This window comes from Ochotona curzoniae, unplaced genomic scaffold (assembly GCF_017591425.1).
Source record: "Ochotona curzoniae isolate NIBS_2020 unplaced genomic scaffold, NIBS_Ocur_1.0 contig_1274, whole genome shotgun sequence".
NCBI lineage: Eukaryota > Metazoa > Chordata > Mammalia > Lagomorpha > Ochotonidae > Ochotona > Ochotona curzoniae.
In genome coordinates, this window is record NW_024465023.1 from 20897944 (window position 1) to 20917153 (window position 19210).

A 19210-nucleotide genomic window follows, 5' to 3' on the forward strand; every position below is an offset into this window, starting at 1 on the left:
CTTGCTTAATTCAATCACAGCTTGTGAGGTTGTCCTGGTCAACCCGATGACTCAGTGCCTTATTGCATTCAGTCTATGGAGAGATTAATTTCTGGTGCACCCTTATTTTGAAGGCGCAGCCCTTGAGGAGACCTGCCCTGAAGGTAAAGGAAGAGGTTTTTTCTCTTTTCGTTCTCTGGCCTATCAGGTTGTCAGTTTAACGCTTTTACATATTTGGGAAAGTTACTGTTGTCTTTAGTAAGAGTTGGTTCCACTCCTCTAATGCCTTATCACCAAGAGTGCTGCCACTTGAGCCTCATTATGTAAGCTTTGTTTTATATAGTTGTGCTCACTTGTGTAATTATGTACATTTTAAGAGTACACATTGTGTGTATATACATGTAAATATGAGTAAATTATTTCCTTTTGTCAGAAACACTTTGTGTCTTCAGCCATGGGTAGGTAGTTTCAAGACCATAATAGACTGCTTAAGTGTATTTAAGTTTCAGCTAAAAAGTGTCTAGAATTACTCAAAATATGAAATTCCTCTTCATTGCTGTTGAAATTGGTAAGTATGTACAGTGTCAACCATAGTTTCTCCATCACAGAAAAAACATTTTTTGTTACGATTTTACCTATTTGTGAGCATATTATGTATCTGTTCTTGTGATATGAAAAAAGAGGCAGTTCTGATATTCCTAGGCTCACTGTTATCTGAGAGTTCTCAGTCCTCTTCTTTCCTTGTAAATCAACTGCAGCAGCCTGATGAGGCAATTTTGTGATAGTTTGGTGTGGTGTTAAGGATTAGGAAGCAGTGACTAAGAAAGTTTAAGTAACTTGCCTGTGGTACCACACATGGCAAATGGCCTGTGTTCTGTGTCTGCTAGTGTTGCAACATTTTATTTCATGACTGCCAGTTAGCTCTTGTAGACTACTCACTTCCCAGTTTTATCATGTTTTCTTCTGTATGTAAACCATGCATGATGGCACCTTCTGTCCTGAAGAGCCCTGTGGAAGAGACTCCTTCCTAACCCCATTGTCCCTGTCCCCAGGCCATGGTCCCACTGGCTTGGAGCTTGCCAGCCCCTTTGCCCTTTTGGGAAGCTTGTTCTGCCACTGGCCCTTTCTCATCTGTATGTAGATAGTCCTTTTCCCATCTGTTTAATCATATCTCCATTTTCCCAATGCTTTTCGACACCGCTTTTCTTTTTAGTGCATTTGCTTTCTCATCGTGCTTTTGGTTAAATTCCAACTCCCCTACTTAACTCCCTTACAGAATATTTTCTGTAGAGCTACTGTCTTGCTTCTCTAATCACTTGATGAAATCTAGCCAAAATCTTGTATTCCCTGTCCTGAATTTCAGGGACAGCAAAAAAAAAAAAAAGTTGATTTGCCGTGAACACATTTTCCAACAACAAAGTTGTGTTCCTTCTGCTTCCAAATACTCCGGCACCTAATTTTGAAGGATTTGCTTACTCCCTTACAATGATGACCTTGAGCAGGATTTTGGCATTGATCTCCCACCCCATTTCAGACTTATTTATTTATTTATTTATTTATTGGAAGGGCAAATTTACAGGAAGGGAAAGATCTTCCATTCTCTAGATCACTCCCTAAATGGCCGCAACAGCTGGACCTGAGCTGATGTGAAGCCAGAAGCCAGGAGCCTCTTCCAGGTCTCCCATATGGGTGCAGGGTCCCAAGACTTTGGCCCATCCTTGACTGCTTTCCCAGGCCACAAGCAGGGAGCTGGATAAGAAGTGGAACAGCTGGGACACAAAGTGATGCCCAAATGTTATTTACTTTTTAAAGGATTTTATTTCTGAACTATCTTAAGAACCTTCTTAGTAATTTTAATCTCTAGCTCCCCTTTTCCCTGCAATCTATACAAAAATAATTAAAATCACCTTTCAAGTGTTATTTTGAATATATTACTTTATTCTCCTTAGAGGACTATGTAATGTCTCCTAGTTGGTTATTCTATTTTTAACTGTATTTTCAAACATTTCCAGATGCACGCAAATATAAAATTCAGTGAACCTCTAATGCTGCAGTTACTAACATCTTACCGTACTCACTTCATCTTGCCTCTTTTTTGTCAAGAATTTAAAGCATGTACAGTATATAATTTTACCACTAAATAATTTGTTTCTGAAACAATACATTTTTCTTGTGTAACTACAGTGTTATTGATATATATAATATACCTAATGAATAGTATAAATAATACTTCTTTGTCTATGATCACCTTCTCATGGTTGTCTAAAAGTATTTTATGTAGCTGATTTGTTCGAAACAGTCTACTTAATGTATTTGGTTATGATCCTTCAATCTCTCTTAATTGTCTTATAATTTTTGACAGCCTCCTCTGCCTGTTTGGTTTCAACGCTCAGAATGTCCTATTCTGGTATTATTTAAATTATTTCTTTATTCAGTATACTTCATCGGGTCTGGGTTTAGATCTTTATGCTAAATTAGGTCCAGGTTATGCTTTTTGGAAGGCTGGGCAAGAGTACTTGCTGTCACTCTGTATTCCATCGTATTTGGAGGCAGAACAGTGTGCACATTTCACTTTGTAGCTGTGATTCTTCAGAAAGTTCAGATGGATGGTTTGTCTAAATTGAAAACCAGCTTTTTACCAACTGCTTTTACCCTCTGTTGATTACCAGCACAAGAATTAACTATTTAATTATGGTTTACCCAGTTGTAATTATCATAATTTGGTCATTTCTGTCATTAGCTGAATTTTTCATCCACTCGGGTATGTGGGTAACCTGAAATTAGTTTATTGCTCAGTTTAAATCAGCAGGTGGAAGACCAAAGGCTTCTGTCTTCTACTACTATTTTTTTAAAGATTTTTTTTTTCCTTTTTATTTGAAAGGCAGATTTTATAGAGGGAAGGGGAGAGAGAGAAGGTCTTCCATCTGCTGTTTAACTTCCCAAATGGCCACAATGGCCAGAGCTGAGCTGATTGGAAGCCAATAGCCAGGAGCTTCTTCTGGGTCTCCTGTGTGCATGCATCTTCTGCTGCTTTCCCAGGCCACTAGCAGGTGGTTGGATCAGAGGTAGAGCCGTCAGAGCTAGAACTGATGCCTGTTTGGGATGCCAGTGCTTACAGGTGGAGCATTAGCTTGTTGAATTACCATGCCAGTCTCTGCTTTCTTTCTCCTTAAACTTTTTTTTTTTTTCACTAAGGCTTAGGCCGGCACGTTGGCTCAACTGGCTAATTGTTCACCTCCAAGTTCCAGCATCCCATATGAGTTTATGTCCCAGCTGCTCCACTTTCTTTCCAGCTCCCTGCTTGTGGCCTGGGTAAGCAGTCATGGACACTCCAAGGTCCAAGGTCCTGGGACCCTGCAGCTGCATGGGAGACACAGAAGCTCCTGGCTTAGGATCAAGTCAGCTCCGATCATTGCAGCATCTTGGGGAATGAACCAGCAAATGGAAGCTCTTTCTCTCTGTCTCTCCTTCTCTTTGCAAATCTATCTTTCCAATAAATAAAAACTTTTTTTTTTTAATTTGCTAAGGTTTAGGCTAAAGAAACTTTCTTCTTTAAGGAAGTTACAGTTATTCCTGAATGGTGGCCAGGGTTTACATGGGTGAGCAGTTTCAGTTCTGAGGGCAGGGGGCAGAGGCTGGGTTGTACATCTCCTGTGCTGCAGGCTTGCGGGGGAGGGTGGGGTACTGCTCAATTGGGATGTGGGCATGTAAGAAGTTCTGTTTTAGCAGAAACAATCATACTCTCTGTGGAGTCTATTACATTTTAAAGGCCTTACTTTGTTTTAATGATTAGTGTATCCTGAGAAGCTGCAGGGACCCCAGGTAGTTTGCCAGGTTGTAACTAAAGCTCCACCTGGTATCTAAAGGCAGAATCTCAGAAGAGCTTGCTGGGCCCCTCTGCTGGTTGGAGCTCTGCCTTCGATATCCTAGTGACAGAGGGGGAGCCCATGGCTCCAGCAGTCGGGAACTGTGGCTTATCTCCATCTCCATTGAACAGCCTGCACGCACTGTGATTTCATGTAGTAAAATGGCTGCTTGCTTTTCAAGACCTTTTATTTATGTACTGTCACTTGTTGATGCTGTCTTTAAATCTTTTACAGTTTGACTCTTGGTTCTTTGACCTGTCATTTTTTTTTTTTTTTTTTTTTTTTTTTAGGACAGTACGTTCATCCTAGTTTTTCAGTGTGAATTGTTAAATTGAACAGGGTATCTTAGTTGAAGTTTTAGCAGCAGAAAAATTAGAGTTGGGGAGTAAATATCTCTTTGAAAATGAATCTCTATTGCCATGAACATGTTAAATATTTACACCCTTCCCTATTTGGGTATGCTTTGTCAAGCATTAAAGAACAAAGTTGAAAAAATAGAAAGTTTATATGATTTCGTAAGTTTATATTTAGGCATTAAATCTGGACCCCCAAGTGTTCCACAGATCTTTGAACAACTCACTTGTTGTTGGAAACCTTATCAATAAATGGAAGGTTAATTCCGCAGTTGATTTTGAATACAAAGAATTGATCCCAGGTCCCAGATTCTTGGCCCACCTCCACCCCAGCCAGCCTACAGCCTAGCGGTTTGTTGGAATTGATGAAGCTTTGACAGGCCTATCTCAAGGAGTGGTCAGATATGCTGGCTTGTATGGCTCTCTCACCTTTCTGCTTTTTACTTCAGGGTTTTCTTCTGTATGTAAACCATGTATGATCATGGCACCTTAAATTATGTCCATACTGGGGAGTTTTCTCCCCAGAATGACATCCAGAAATGTCTCCACACATTGTCAAATGCCCCTTGCAGGGCCAAGTTACTCCCTTGTTGAGAACCGCTGGGTTAGACATTGGAAGACATGCAGAGTTACTTCCAGCTTTGTCATCCAGCTGTTCTGTTTAGAAAAACCCCTTCTGTGCAACCCAACTTCAATTTCCTCTCTTCCATGAGCTTTCCTCAGCTTTTCTTCTTTTTGTCTCTTTCTTTCTCTGTGTCTCATTGAACTTCCCTCTAGAATACCTACCAGTGTGTCTCACTGTGAGGGTGTGGGAATTCTGTAGTTCTAGTTTTATGACAGAGTAAATAGTGGATTTGGGAATATTGTCAGCTCAGAAAATAATAACTAACAAATGATTATAAACAGCACCTTTGTTAAACTCTCATGTGGTCACTAAGAAATTTCTATATTTTATGATGTTGAATTCCTGGGTTAGTGAGACTGATGACTCTTTTCAATCTGTTAGATTTTTCTAAGATAGGACCTTCTTATGTGTGTGAGGGAACTCCCCAAACCTATTGAGGCTGCATTTCAAAGTAAGTCACAATAATTGAGAACAAAAGTTAGGCTGTTTTGACTTTTTTTAAAAAAATGGTGCAATGGTACAGTAATTTTAAAAAATGTATTTATTTATTTGGAAGAGTTACAAAGGGAGGGAAGAGACAAAAAAAAGTCTTCTATTCACTGTTTCACTCCCCAGATGGTCACAGTGGCCAGGGCCAGGGCTAGGTCAGACCGTAGCCAAGAGCCAGGAATTGCTTCCAGGTTTCCCACATGGGTGCAGGGCCATAAGCATTTGGGCTGTCTTCTGCTGCTTTCCCAGGTGTATTGAGCAGGCAGTTGCTTTACCCACTTTGCTGGCACATGTTTCACGTGTTTCAACGTTTTCTCTGTGTAACTAAGACTATATTGTCATATTAATTTTTAAAAAATATGTATTAATTTGAAAGGGAGAGAAAGAGTGGGAGAGATGGAAGAGAAGAGGATCTTCTAGAGTTGGCGTGATGGTACATCAAGTTAATCCTCCACCTGGGGCTCTGGCATCCCATATGGGTGCCAATCCAAGTTCCGGCTGCTCCACTTCCAATCCAACTCCCTGCTTATGGCCTGGGAAAGCAGTGGAGGATGGCTCAACTCCTTGGGCTCCTGTACCCACGTGGGCCACCTGTAGGAAGCTCTTGGCTCTCAGCTTTGGATTACCCCACCTCTGGCCATAAGTAAATCTTAAGGGGAGGGGGTATCTTCAGCTGTTGGTCACTGGTCACTCCCCAAATTTCACAGTGGCCAAGATTGAGCCAGGCCAAAGCCAGGAACTCTCCATTTACGTCTCCCATGCAGATGGCAGGAGCTCCAAAACTTGGGTCATTCTCTGTTGCTTTCCAGTTCATTAGCAGGGAGCCAGATCCGAAGCTCAGCAACTGGGGCTCAAACCAGGACTCTGATAGTGGATGCCAGCAGGTGGTGGCTTGATTCATTGTTCTACAATGTTGACTCCTGGCTTACCGTATTCTCATCAGTATTTCTCAGAGCAAATCACAGTAATAAATACATTTTAATCGATGATTAGTACATATACTCAGATGTGGAACAAGTATTTTGAGTTAGCATTTGTCATTAGTATGTGTGAAACACTTTGGTATTTTGTGTTCTTTTCTTTGTAAAAGTGGTTAACAATCCAGCGAATTATTCTTATATAGTTTGGTAATAAATTGTAATCAATCAAAGCATTGCTGTAAGTAATTTTTTTATTGAGACTAGAATATGGACAGAGTAGGAGTTTGGTATATGTCACTGATAGATTGTCCTGTCTTTTTAAATAGTATCATTTCGGAGTTCACCCAAGCAAAGACTTCAGGACATCTTAACCAGAGAAAATTAGATTATCAGTGATTTTCAAGTAATATATTTTGTCATTTATACTGAGTATTTAATATATACATAACATTATATCCAAAAGAGCATGTTTGTCTTATGTTGTCAAGATTTAGTTACAATAGTTAGAGGGAAATAAAAAGCTAATGAATACTTTACAAGTGCTGAGAATGATGATAAAAGCAGTTCTTTGTAGACATTTGTGAAAGAGAAAGCGGAGCCTGTGCTGTGACATAGCGGCTAAATCCTCTGTCTACAGTGTCGGCATCCCATATGTGCCAGTTCATGTCCTGACTGCTGCGTTTTCACTCAGGCTCCCCAAAAGTGCTGGCCAAAGCAGTGGAAGGTGGTCCAAATGTTTTGACCTCTTCCACCCACATGGGAGACTTGGCTGAGGCTACTGATTTCACCTGGCCCGTTGTTGGCTGTTAGGGCCCTCTGCAGGTAAGGAGTGTGTGAACCTGAGTTAAGAAGATTCTCCCTTCTTCTCTTCCATCTTCCCTCTATAAAAAACAACTCTCAAATAAAGAAATAACTTCTGAACACTTTTTAAAAATCCAAGGGGCGAAAGCTGTGCTGATTAAGTTAATGGTAGAAAGTTGACATGAGTTGGGCTGGCACTGTGGCACGACAGGCTAATTCTCTACCTGCTAGTGCTGGTGTTCCATATGGGCACCAGTTTCAGTCCCAGCTGTTCCACTTCTGATCCAGCCTTGGGACCCTTGCACCCATGGAAGAAGCTCCTGGCTGCTGACTTCGGATCGGCTCAGCACTAGCTGTTGCGGCCATTTGGGCAGTGAACCAGCGGATAGAAGATGTTCTCTCTTCGGTTTCTCCTTCTCTGTAAATCTGCCTTTCAAATAAAAATAAATAAATATTTTTAAAAAGAGAAAGTTAACATTAATGTGGGGTAGATTTATATTAACAGTAGAAGAAGGTGTTACACGTGTAGAAATAGCATTCTGGTAGATGCATAGTATTTTCTGCTCATATTCCTACTTGAAGTTCATTTTTAAGAGATTTATTCATTTATTTGGAAGAGTTAAACAGAAAGAGAGAAAGAGATCTTTCATCCACTGGTGCAGTCCCCAGATATCTATCTGTATTGGCCGAGAAAGGACTAAACTGAAGGCAGGACCTGAAGCTCCAGCCAGATCTCCATATGGGCGGCAAGGGCCCAAGCACTCGAGCCGTCTTCTGCTTGTTATCCCAGGCGCATTAGCAGGGGTCTTACAGACAGTACTCATATGGGATACTGGCATCACAGCTGGTGGGCGTAAGGCACTGGGCCACTGTGCCCACCCCTTGAAGTTCCTTTTTGTGGCTAGTTGTCTAGATCAAGTGAGCAGTGAAAAAAAATTAAAATGGTAAAATATATGCCATAAGTAGGATATATTATTATAGCTTTTCATTGCTTGTAAAATGAAGTTCACTCAGATTAGAGATTTGTATGCATACTAACTCTGATATTTATATCAGAGGTTCATTAAGAGTGCAGATAAGTGATAGGGAGAAGAATGTTCATCTATCAGTGAATAAGTGTTCTTTCCTCTATATAAATTGTTCTTTATGGAACAGAGATGGCCCATATAAATAGCTAACATTTTAAAAGAACTTCTGTACTGTTTTCAACTGTGTAATTAAAAATTATATGCATATGTCACAGACCTGAGCTTAATCCTTTCTTCTTTACATAGAATGAGGGGCCTAGGATGGTAAGTTACAATTAGCTACACTACAAAAGCCCTAAGAAGATAAACAGGCCATCTTTTTTGTTCTTTTGAACTGCTTCTCTCAGTAATGTAGAATTTAATTACTGTAGAAGATATTTTTGACTTAAAGAAGACTCTGTTTATGATGCTGGTGAAACAGCTGCCTGTCCTGCAAGTGCTCTAATAGCCTCTCTGCTTTGAAGTTAAGGCGTTAGAAGACCCTTCGCCTTGTCATTTTCTGTGGTGAATTGGGAAGTTAGCAAAAGTTCTAGCTCTCCGAAAACAAGGTACTTTCAGAACTGGAAGTGGGACTGAAACTCCTGTACCAGGGCTTGCAAACCATCTCAAAGTACTTATTTTCTAAGTTTAAATAGCCATTATTTTTTCGAATCCTTTTGGTTTTACAGAAAAATAAAAATTGAGGCAATGACATAGAATCCCTTAAATGCCTTGTGTCCGTTCCCCCCTGTTACTGAATAGCTATGCTAGCATGGTATGCTTCTTAAAACTAATGAGAAAGTATTCAAGCATTATTTTTTTTTAAAGATTTATTTATTTCTTACTGGAAAGGCGGATATACAGAGAGGAGAGACAGAGAGGAAGATCTTCCGTCCAATGATTCACTCCCCAAGCAGCCGCAATGGCGGGAGCTGAGCCAGTCCAAAGCCAGGAGACTCTTCCGGGTCTCCCACGTAGGTGCAGGGTCCTAAAGTCTTGGGCCATCCTCGACTGCTTTCCCGGGCCACAGGCAGGGAGCTGGAGGAGAAGCAGGGCCGCCGGGATTAGAACCAGCACCCATATCGGATCCTAGCGCATTCAAGGAGAGGACCTTAACCACTACGCTATTGCACCGGGCCCAAGAAAGTATTCAAGCATTATTAACTGAAGCCCATACTTTATCTAGATTTCCTTAATTCCCTAATTTTTCAGTGTTTCAGGGTTCCATCCAGGAAGCCATATCACATTTGTTTGTTATGTCTCCTAAGACTCTTCTTGGATGTGACATTTTCTCAGGTTTGCATTGCTTTTGACCTTGACATTTTGACAAGTACTAATGAGGCATTTTGTGGAATATCTCTCGATAGGTATTGGCCCAGTACATTTTTGTTTCATCCTTGGACTAGGGTAATGAATTCTAGGGAGGAAAACCATCAAGAAAAAATGTGGTTGTCACATTTTTATCTCATTGTGTCAAGACTACATGCTGTCAACATTACTTAACATTGTCATGTTGACTTTCATCATCTAGCCGAGAAGGTATCAGATTTCTTCACTGTCAAGTTTCTCTCTTGTTGGGCACCTGTTGGGCACCTTTTTGTATTATCTTCTTTGGAAAGAAGTCACTACTTGCAGTTCACATTTAAGAAAGGAGAAAGTAGGGCCCAGTGTGGTAGCCTAGAGGATAAAGTCCTCCTTGCCTTGCATGTGCTGGGATCACATATTGGCACCAGTTCTAATCCTGGTGGTCCCGCTTCCCATCCAGCTCGCTTCTTGTGGCCTGGGATGGCAGTCAAGAATGGCCCAAAGCCTTGGGACCCTGCACCCACATGGGAGACCCGGAAGAAGCTCCTGGCTTTGGCTTGACTCAGTTCCGGCTGTTGCAGCTGCTTGGGGAGTGAATCAGTAGACGGAAAAACTTCCTCTCTGTCTCTCCCCCCTCTATATATCTGATTTTCTAGTAAAAATAATGAAAAGAAAGGAGAAATTAAACTCTGTCTTCCTGAAGATGAATTATCTGTGAAATTATGTGGAAATATTCTGCATAGAAAATTTGCCTCCCCCTCCATTTATTGACATATTGTATTATTTCTTTATGTCAGCATGAGCTCATGAATATTTGTTTTACACAGTGGGCTATAATCTGTGAAGTACTACTTGGTTGATTTTGTTCACATTTTTCCAGCCTTGGTCATTGGGAACTCTCTGAGGTGGCTCCTGTGTCATTTTGACATGGGACTCCATTAGCATGAGGTTGTATTCCTTTACTGTCTGCTTGCTTTCTGCTACTGCATGATGCTCAAGGCTCATCCTGTGTATTGTGTGCCTAAGTTCAAGAACCAGCTGTTTCTCCAGAGGCCCTGGGTGTTTTTATTAGAGAATGCTGTTAGAAATTAGGGGGTATAGGCCTGGCACAGTAGCCTAGAGGCTAAAGCCCTCACCTTGTACATGCTGGGATCCCATATGGGCACCGGTTCTAATCTGCTCAGCCCACTTTGCATCCAGCTCCCTGCTTGTGGCGTGGGAAAGCAGTAGGGGATGGCCCAAAGCCTTGGGACCCTGCACCTGTGTGAGAGACCCAGAAGAGGCTCCTGGCTCCTGGCTCCCGGCTTCAGATCAGCTCAAGGGAAAGAATCAATGGATGGAAGATCTTCCTCTCTGTCTCTCCTTTTCTCTGTATATCTGGCTTTGCAATAAAATAAATAAATAAATCTTTAAAAAAATCAGGATGTGGATGTTAGCTGTGTACATTGCTATCAGAGTGTTGCTACTTCAGGTACTTCTCAGCTGAAATACTGTGCGTGTGCTATCCCTGTATATATGTGTATCTAAATATTTGTAGATTTGGGGACAATTTACAGATATTCATTTGAGTCGTGGGGATGTTAAACCTAAGTCTGGACATTATTTGCTTTGAGGTATAACGTGAAAATATTTTTTGATGTGTATTTTCAATATAGATGCTAATTTCATGGATCTTGTTCCTAGTATAAGTGTTACTTTGGCCTCATAGTGTACTTGTGTGAATGCATCAGAATATCAGACAGATCAGTGATTATGCAGCTATTTCAAAATGGTCTTCTCCAGCGAAAATCTTTGTAGGATGACTGCTGAGGAATCACTTGGAAGGCTCATTTATGGAAACTAATAGCTTCCACTTACCTATAACCTGTTATTTAGTAGCACCTTTATATATATGCATGAAAATCCTAAATCAGAATTCTTGCCTGTGCTAAAAGAATCCTATATTATAGTCTAGTATCACTCGCTTCCTTTTGCTGTTTAACTTGAAGAACTCACAATCTAGAACAAAATCTCTTCAATTTTAGAATTAAGGTTTGTAGGCTGGCATTGTGGTGCAGTGGATTAAGCTACTTCTGCAATGCTGGCATCCTTTATGGGTGCCACTTGGAGTCCCAGCTGCTCCACTTCTAGTTACCTGCTGATGTGCCTGGAAAAACAGCAAAGTATGGTCCACATTTTGGGCCCCCGGATCCGCATGGTAAACACGATTTAAGTTCCTGTCTTCAGCCTGGCCAAGCCCTACTCATTGTGGCCATTTGGGAAGTGAAACAGTAAGTGGAAGATCTCTATCTTTCCCTCTGTTCACCTTCTCTTCCTTTCTCTTTTCTTTCCCTCCTCCCCCTCCCCCTCCCCCCTCCTCCTCCCCCCTTCCTCCTCTCCTTCATTGTGATTTTCAAATGAAAAAATACGTTTTAAAAAAGAAGGTTCACCTTAAACTGTCTTTAGGAGTTACGACATCATCAGACTCTTACCAGATGTAACTAGTAGTCTAGTAGAATAGTGATATAAGGGCTTCAGAATTGTATACTAGCTTAGCTACTTGTTAAATGGGAGATTGATGGCAAATTATTAACTTTTCTTGAGTTTCCAGAGTCCTCATTTGTAAAATGTTGATGTTACAACCCCGCATATGGGATTATTTGGTGGATTACATGAACATTTATCACAGTACCCGGGTAGATAGGTATGGTTTAAAGCAAAATCCTCCAAACCAGAAAAAAAATTAATGTTCTGAAGTTCTTTACCGATGTATATGTTGTTTTTGTTTAACAGTTGTTACTGGATCAGACCAATCAGCGTGATTCAGTTCTTAATCCTAAAATTCCTCGTAAGACAAAGCTGATTTTTCTTCAAATCTTGAAAATACCCCACTAATCTTAATATCCCTGCAGTGATTGTCAGTTTATGATACTAATGCCTCTCTGGTGCCTCTAGATTTTATGGGAGGGGTCAGAATACCAAACATCTGTCGTTGCCTGGAGAGTCTTGTGTGACAAATGACTATGCCTGAAGTTACGGCGTCACTGGTCACACTGGACTACTTAGTCTAGTACTCTTTTCTCTGTAGAATGCCTGTCAGGTGTTACAACCCCAGCAAGTGTGTAACTGAGTGAATCAGGGCCAGACATTGGTGTGTGGGATTCCCTAGGAACTAGGCAACTGCATATGTGTCCTTCCTAAAAAGAAAATGGTATTTCAGCTTCATCCAGTCTTTCCTGTGGTTGCTGCTGCTTCTGGCTTTTCAGGAAAAAAAAAAGGCTATATAACTAAATTATTCTGTAAAGGATTTCATTTTGAAATGTAGCTCAACTTTTTAAATGAGTCTTAAACCAAACTAGGAAGATCTGTGGCCTGGATTTGCCATGACTGTTGTTTTGTAACCTCTGATATAATTTTTTTAGGAAGTAAGCAAAAACTCTCTGATTGAAGTAAGACACTTTGGACTGAAATGGCAGCGGCCTGTCTGATTGCTGAGCACAAAGGTGGTGGACAGAAAAGCACTAGGTGTTGCTATCATTTTTCGCCATGCAGAAAATTGTGCCAGCAGAGCCTTCTCTAGGGGGCTTTCTCTCTCATCCAGAGGAGGAATTCTTGCAAGCTGCTTTTTCAGAGCAGAGCCCATTGCTCCTCCTGCCTTGGGCCCTCCTGTGTTGGGGAGGTAGCTCTTCCGCTCACAGGAGCCACGGTGTTGCCGAGCAGAACATCCAGGCCTCCCCGGCTCTGTCTTACCTTTGAAATGTGGAGTCCCCACAAAGCTAAGGGCCAGACGTTCCCCACACCTGAGACAGACCCACACAGATGGTGTATTTTAATGTACATCATAACCAAATTAGTAAGATAAGACACTATAAGGCAGTGTTTTCATTTTAGTTGTTTTCTATGAGATTTAATCTCTAAAACCTCAGTATTTTTAAATGAACTGATTTTATTGGCTGAATTTTTTTATTGGCAACTGTTTCCCTTATCCCTCGAGTGAGCAAAAAAGAAATTGCTTTTTCTTAAAAACACGTGTGTGTGTGTGTGTGTATGCATGTATCAGACTGTGAAAAGTTCTGTCTGTTGATTCATTCTCCAAATGCCTGCAGTGGCCAGGGGTGGAGCTTAATTCAACTTTCCCATGTGGATGGCAAGAGCCCAATTGACTCCACATTGGTGGAAAGCTTGAATCAGGAACCGAAGCTAGGAGTCAAACTTGGGCACTTTGTGATGGGAAATGAGCATCTTAATCACTCGATTAAATGCCTGCTCTTGGGACAGTGCTGTAGTGTTTTAACATTCTATAATCAACACATTTTTAAATTTCTCTGAGAATGTTACATAGTAGTGGGAAATTCTAAATGATTATCCATGGCAGTGTTTCGTGTTCTCTACAGGGCAGACTGTAACCACTGTTAAGACTGCATAAAATCTTGACAGTGTGTTTAAATATTTGTGTTTATCAGGTTTTACAGAGGAGAAACAAAGACTCTGATCCACTTGCTCACTCTCCAGGTGGCACAATGCCCAGAGCTGAGCCAATGCATTGTCAGGAGCCAGGAGCCAGGAGCCAGGAGCCTAAAACCTCAAACCTCTTCGTGATCTCCCTTGCAGATACAGAGTCCCATGGCTTTGGGTTATTCCACACCCCCCCACACACACTGCTTTTCCTAGGCCACAAGCAGGGAACTGGATGAGAAGTGGAACAGCCAAGACAAGAAGCAGTGCCTTTGTGGGATCCTGGTGTTGAAGTGGGAGGATTAGCCAACTGAGTCATTGTGCCAAGCCCTTGACAATATATATATTATATGACTATATATATATATTATCAGTTTAGATTCCTGTTGTGAAAAACTGGTCTATAAATGATGATCTTTTCACATGGCAGTAATCTTGGTGAGTGTGTAAGTTACTGGCTTTGATTTGCAAGATACTTAGCTTTTTCAAGGTGACTGTCTAGGGCTGGTGTTGTGGTATAGCAGGTTGAGCCACTGCCAGTGACACTGGAGGCCCATATGGGCACTGGTTGATGTTCTGGCTGCTCTACTTGTGATTCAGCTTCCTTTTAATGCACCTTGGAAAGCAGTGGAAGGCAGCTCAAACACTTAGAGCCCCTATACCTCTGTGTAATTTCCAGGTGAAACTCCTGGATTTGGGCTGGTGCAGCCCTGGCTATTGTGGTCCTTAGATTTCTCTTCTTCACTGTGATGCTCGATTATATGAGTAAATTTTTAAGGAACATGTTTGTAGCTATTAAAGAAAAAGACAACTTCTTTTTAACTTGGCTTCTTATATGTTCCAAATCAGCTAATGCAATTAATCTCCCTTCCCAACCACTGCGTCCCCACATGCCTGCATTAACTCCTTACTTGGATAACAAAGCAGTATGGTTTTGCTGTGTTATTTCCCCAACCAGTGAAAAAAGGGTACTCATCATTGAGAATGTCTCCTGAGAATGCTCCATGATGTGTATGAACTGGCGACAGAGCAGGAAAGAACAGACTTCGGAGAAAGGAGACTTGGATTGCGTCATGATTCAGCTGTACTCGTTCTCTGTTTTCTTCTTTGTGAAGCGGATATCGTCATAGCTACTCCTGAGGGCACAGGTGTGCAATGAGTAATATGTACTAATATTGCTAGAATTAATAGTAACTTGGACCCTTGGTAGCATAGTAGTGAGGACCCGGAGGGCTGCTGGAGCTGGCTGAGTGCTGGTGGTTTCCAGTGACACCGAAGTATAGGTAGCCGGGTGTTCTTGTCACCTGAAACCTGTCTGTCCTTGTTGACTCATAACCTTTTCTTCTTTCTTGTAAAGACTTTTGTGTTGCCCTTGTATTTTGAAGACTTGTAATTAAGACTGCTAGTTGAATGAAACCCCATTTTAGAGCCACTAGGAAAGCGTGTATTGAGCCTTGGGTATTTCAAGAGTTCTTTTTGAAGATTCAATTAAGATTTTTTTGAGATATTTGAATATGGGTATAGTTTCAAATATTGACTTCTATTTTCCAAGTAGGAAAGCTGTTATTTCTCTTAATACAAACAGATTTGATTAGTTAAGATCATTCTCGCCATTAAATTCAGGATTTTTTTTTCATTTTACATAATACATAATCTATTGAATACCAAGTCTGTGCTAGGCCCTCTGCCTAGGCAACTGTGCACTTTCAAAGGAGACGCTGAATTAAGGAATGTGAGAGCTACAGGTCTTAGCCTGTTATTTCAAAGGAGATCTGAAAGCCTCAGAGCTGTACTATGCAGTAAAGCAGCCACTAACTACAGGTGACTGCTGAGCACTGGCAGTGAGGCCTGTCTGAAGTGAGACATGCACAACTAAAATCCACACCTAAATGCAAAGGCTTTGAAGAGAAATTGTGTAAATATGAAAGTACTTCAGAAATCTTGTGGAAAAGTTGAAAGACAAGCACTTTTTTTTGCTATAAACATTTTTTAAATCCATGTATAGTATTTTTATAATGTGTTTTCATGAACCTTTTCAAGATCCTGCTGATCTTAATTTTTAAAGATTTGTTTTTATTTGAAAGGCAGGGTTATAGAGGGGAAGAAAGACAGAGAGATCAATCAACCAGTTAGCTGATCTTCCATTTACTGGTTCACTTTCCAAATGGCCACGATCACCAGAACTGGGACAGTCTTAAACCAGGAGCCTGGAAATTTCCCCAGGTCTCTCATATGGGTGCAGGATTCAAAGACTTGAGCCATCCTTTGTTGCTCTACCAGGCCATAAGCAGGGAACTGGATTGGAAATGGAGTAATGAGGACTTGACCCAGTGCCCTTATGGGATGCTGGCACCACAGGGAGAAGCCTAACATACTACTACACAATGCTGGCTCCATTAATTTTTTTAATTAAATTTAAAGTAGATACAAGATTACATGTATCCTTGGGGTACTATGTGATATTTCTGTACATATGTATACATTGCATAATGTCCAGTCAAGGCAAACATATCTACTTTCTCCAATATGTAATATTTCTTTATGGTGAAACATTTAAACATTTTTTTTTTCTATTTTTTTCTTTCTTTTTTTTTTGAGAGAGAAATATATGGTTCATTACCATTGATGGTGTGGTCTTCCCAAAATACAATAGAACAAGTGATTTTCTTCTGCTGGTTATATGCTAAAACAACATTTTTAATGTGGTGGACTAAAATGGTAAAATTCCATCTTTTTTTCAGGTTTTTCTTTGAAAGGCAGAATTTACAGAGAGAAGGAGAGATGGGGGACTGAGGTAGGGAGGGGGAGAGACAGAGAATTGATCTATCTTCCATCTGCTGATCCAACTCCCCAAATGGCCATAACTGTCAGAGTTGAGCCAATCCAAAACCAAGAGCTTCTTCCAGGTCTTCCACGCAAATGTTGGGTCCCAAGGCTTTGGGCTGTCCTCTGCTGCCTCCCAGGTCCCTCACCTGTTTTATTTATTTTTTTTTTTTTTTAGTATTATTTGAACAAGTAAGGTGGCCTACAGCCATACCACCCTGAACTTGCCCAGTCTCTGCAAAAGTGAGGTGGAGGGGGTGGGGGCAGTGGATAGGGAAAGTAAAAGTGAAAGCAGTTCACTTTTACCACCAGAGCTGGCCTGGGCTGGGCCATGCTAAAGTGGGGAACTCTGCTCAAGTCACATTGGTGGCAGGAACCCAGGTACTTGAACCTTCATCTGCTGCCTCGTAGGATATGAAGCCAGAAGCTGGATCAGAAGCAAAGTAGCTGGGACTGCTAACTAGGCACTGGGATAGAAAATGAGGGAGCCCAAGTAGGGGCTTACCGCTCTGTGCCACCATATTGGGTATGTTAACATTTTTAATGTGGTGGGCTAAATGTTAAAATTAGTTTCACCTTTTTTTAAGGTTTATTTTTGAAAGGCAGAATTTACAGGAAAATTCAGTTATTTTAGTAGAAGGAATTAGAGAGACAGATTTTTCCATCTGCTAGTTTACTCCCTAAGTGTCTCCAACACCAAGCTGGGCTGATCCAAAGCCAGAGACCAGGAGCCAGGAGTTTCCTTTGGGTCTCCCATGTGGATGCAAGGTTCTGAGACCTTGGGCCATCTTCCACTGTTTTCTCAGGCCACAGCAAGAGAGTTGGATGAGAAGTGGAGTGGCCAGGACATGAACTGTCACCCATATGGGATGCTGGCGCTGCAGGTGGAGGATTAGCCTATGTGCCACTTCACCAGCTGCAGCTGCTTGTATTTTTTTAACATGACCACTAGAGCATTTAAAATTATACATATGCCTTGGGTTGTATTGTTATTGAACAGTGTTGCCTCAAAGCTTCAATGAGTAACTTGTCATAGTATTCATCTAGTGGAATTTCTCTGGCTTATATATAGATTATAGATTGTGTTACTGGAAGATGGTAGGTAATATTTACCCTGATCAAAAAGATAATTCAAATCTTCAGAAAAAAATGTTAAATTAACATTGAATTTTAAAGTAATTTACACTTTAAATTAAAGCGTAAGATTGTTAATCTGATAGAATCTCTTGGCACTTCAGATTTAGGATATTCTGAAAGGGGCAGGCTAGAAAAAAGTGTATCTGAAGTGATCTAAGCCTGTTTTTTTTTTTTTCTTAAGCATTCACAAAATTTCCTATTGTAAGTGGTCTCTGCTGCTCTAGGACATGGGGGTTAGCAGTGGGGTGGAAGAGGCAGAGGACAGAATGCAGCTAAAAGTCTCATTTATGTGTTTTTTCTTGAGTTGGAAGAATAATGTTTGACCCAAACGGATCATATTAGGTAAATTGGCTTAGTATAGTAAACTTGATTCATCATTGAACAGATATTTGAGCATACTGTTTCAGGCTCTGGAAATGCAGTGGTGAATGAGATGTACACCTTGAATGGAGCTGTAGGCTTTTGTTTGGCTAGCTGGATAGTTTTCCTTTTGTTTTTTGTTTTTTGTTTTTTTTGCTTTGCTTTAATTTACTTGGAAGTTAGAGACCAGAGGTACATGTCTCATGCGTTGATTCACTCCTCAGCAGCTGGCCAGGCCAGACCAAAGCAGGAATTTAATTTGGGTCTCCCACATGGGTGGCAGGGACCCAGGTGCTTGAGCTCTGACCTCCTGCCTCCCAGGCCATTAGCAGAAAGCTGGAAATGTGAGCTGGGCTGGGATTTAAACCTTGCATACTCTGAGACGTGAGAGTCTTAACTGGTATCATAACTGCCGGTTCTATTTAGAAATAATTTCAAACTTACATAGATTTCAGGAAAAGGAGTACAAAGAACTGTACTCCTTACCCAGGTGTACCTGTTTGTCCATTCCTTTACAGGGACTCTGCATGCCTTGGTCATATGTACATGTACATTTATGTTTGTACATGCACATACATGTACATTTTTTCCTTGACTTTCTGAGAGTTGCATGCCTTTCACCCCTAAATGCTTCATTGTCTACTTCCTAGAATAGGAATATTACTGTAAGAAACCACTGCAAGCTACCAATCCAATAAACTTGGTAAATTCAATCAAGTTAACGTTAACAGAATACTTCTGTCATCCACATTTCACTCCTGTCAGTTGATCCACTAATTCCGACATTTGTGCAGGACCTAATCTAGAATTAGACTTTATAGTTTGTTGTTATAGCTCTCTTTTAATGTGGGACATTTTTATATCCTTTGTCATTTTCTAAGATGCCCCCCTTCCTTTTTAAATAAAACATTCTAATTTTGGGTTTATTTTTTCATGAGCGATTTCAGGTTATGCATTCTTGACTGGAATAGCATGAAGTGATATGTTCTTCTCCGGGTGTATCTGTAGGTATCCACCGACCCTCAGGCTCTCATTGGAGATGTTCATTTTTATCACCCAGAGCAGATGTTGAGCTAATCCATTGTGAAGTGTAAAAATTTCTGCTTTGCAT

General features: G+C 40.9%; 1 protein-coding gene across 2 annotated transcripts in view; it reads left to right on the forward strand.

The window, feature by feature from the left end:
- The window catches only part of TAB3 (TGF-beta activated kinase 1 (MAP3K7) binding protein 3), a 68273-nt gene that overhangs the window by 12293 nt on the left and 36770 nt on the right, over window positions 1–19210 (forward strand). The window contains exon 1 of one of the 2 annotated variants that reach the window (XM_041000069.1): window positions 18388–19103. The exons of the other annotated variant lie outside the window; for it this stretch is intronic. The gene's annotated coding sequence lies outside the window, so the exon portion shown is untranslated. Of the gene's footprint in view, window positions 1–18387; window positions 19104–19210 lie in introns of those variants that run through there. 2 annotated transcript variants of the gene reach the window in all.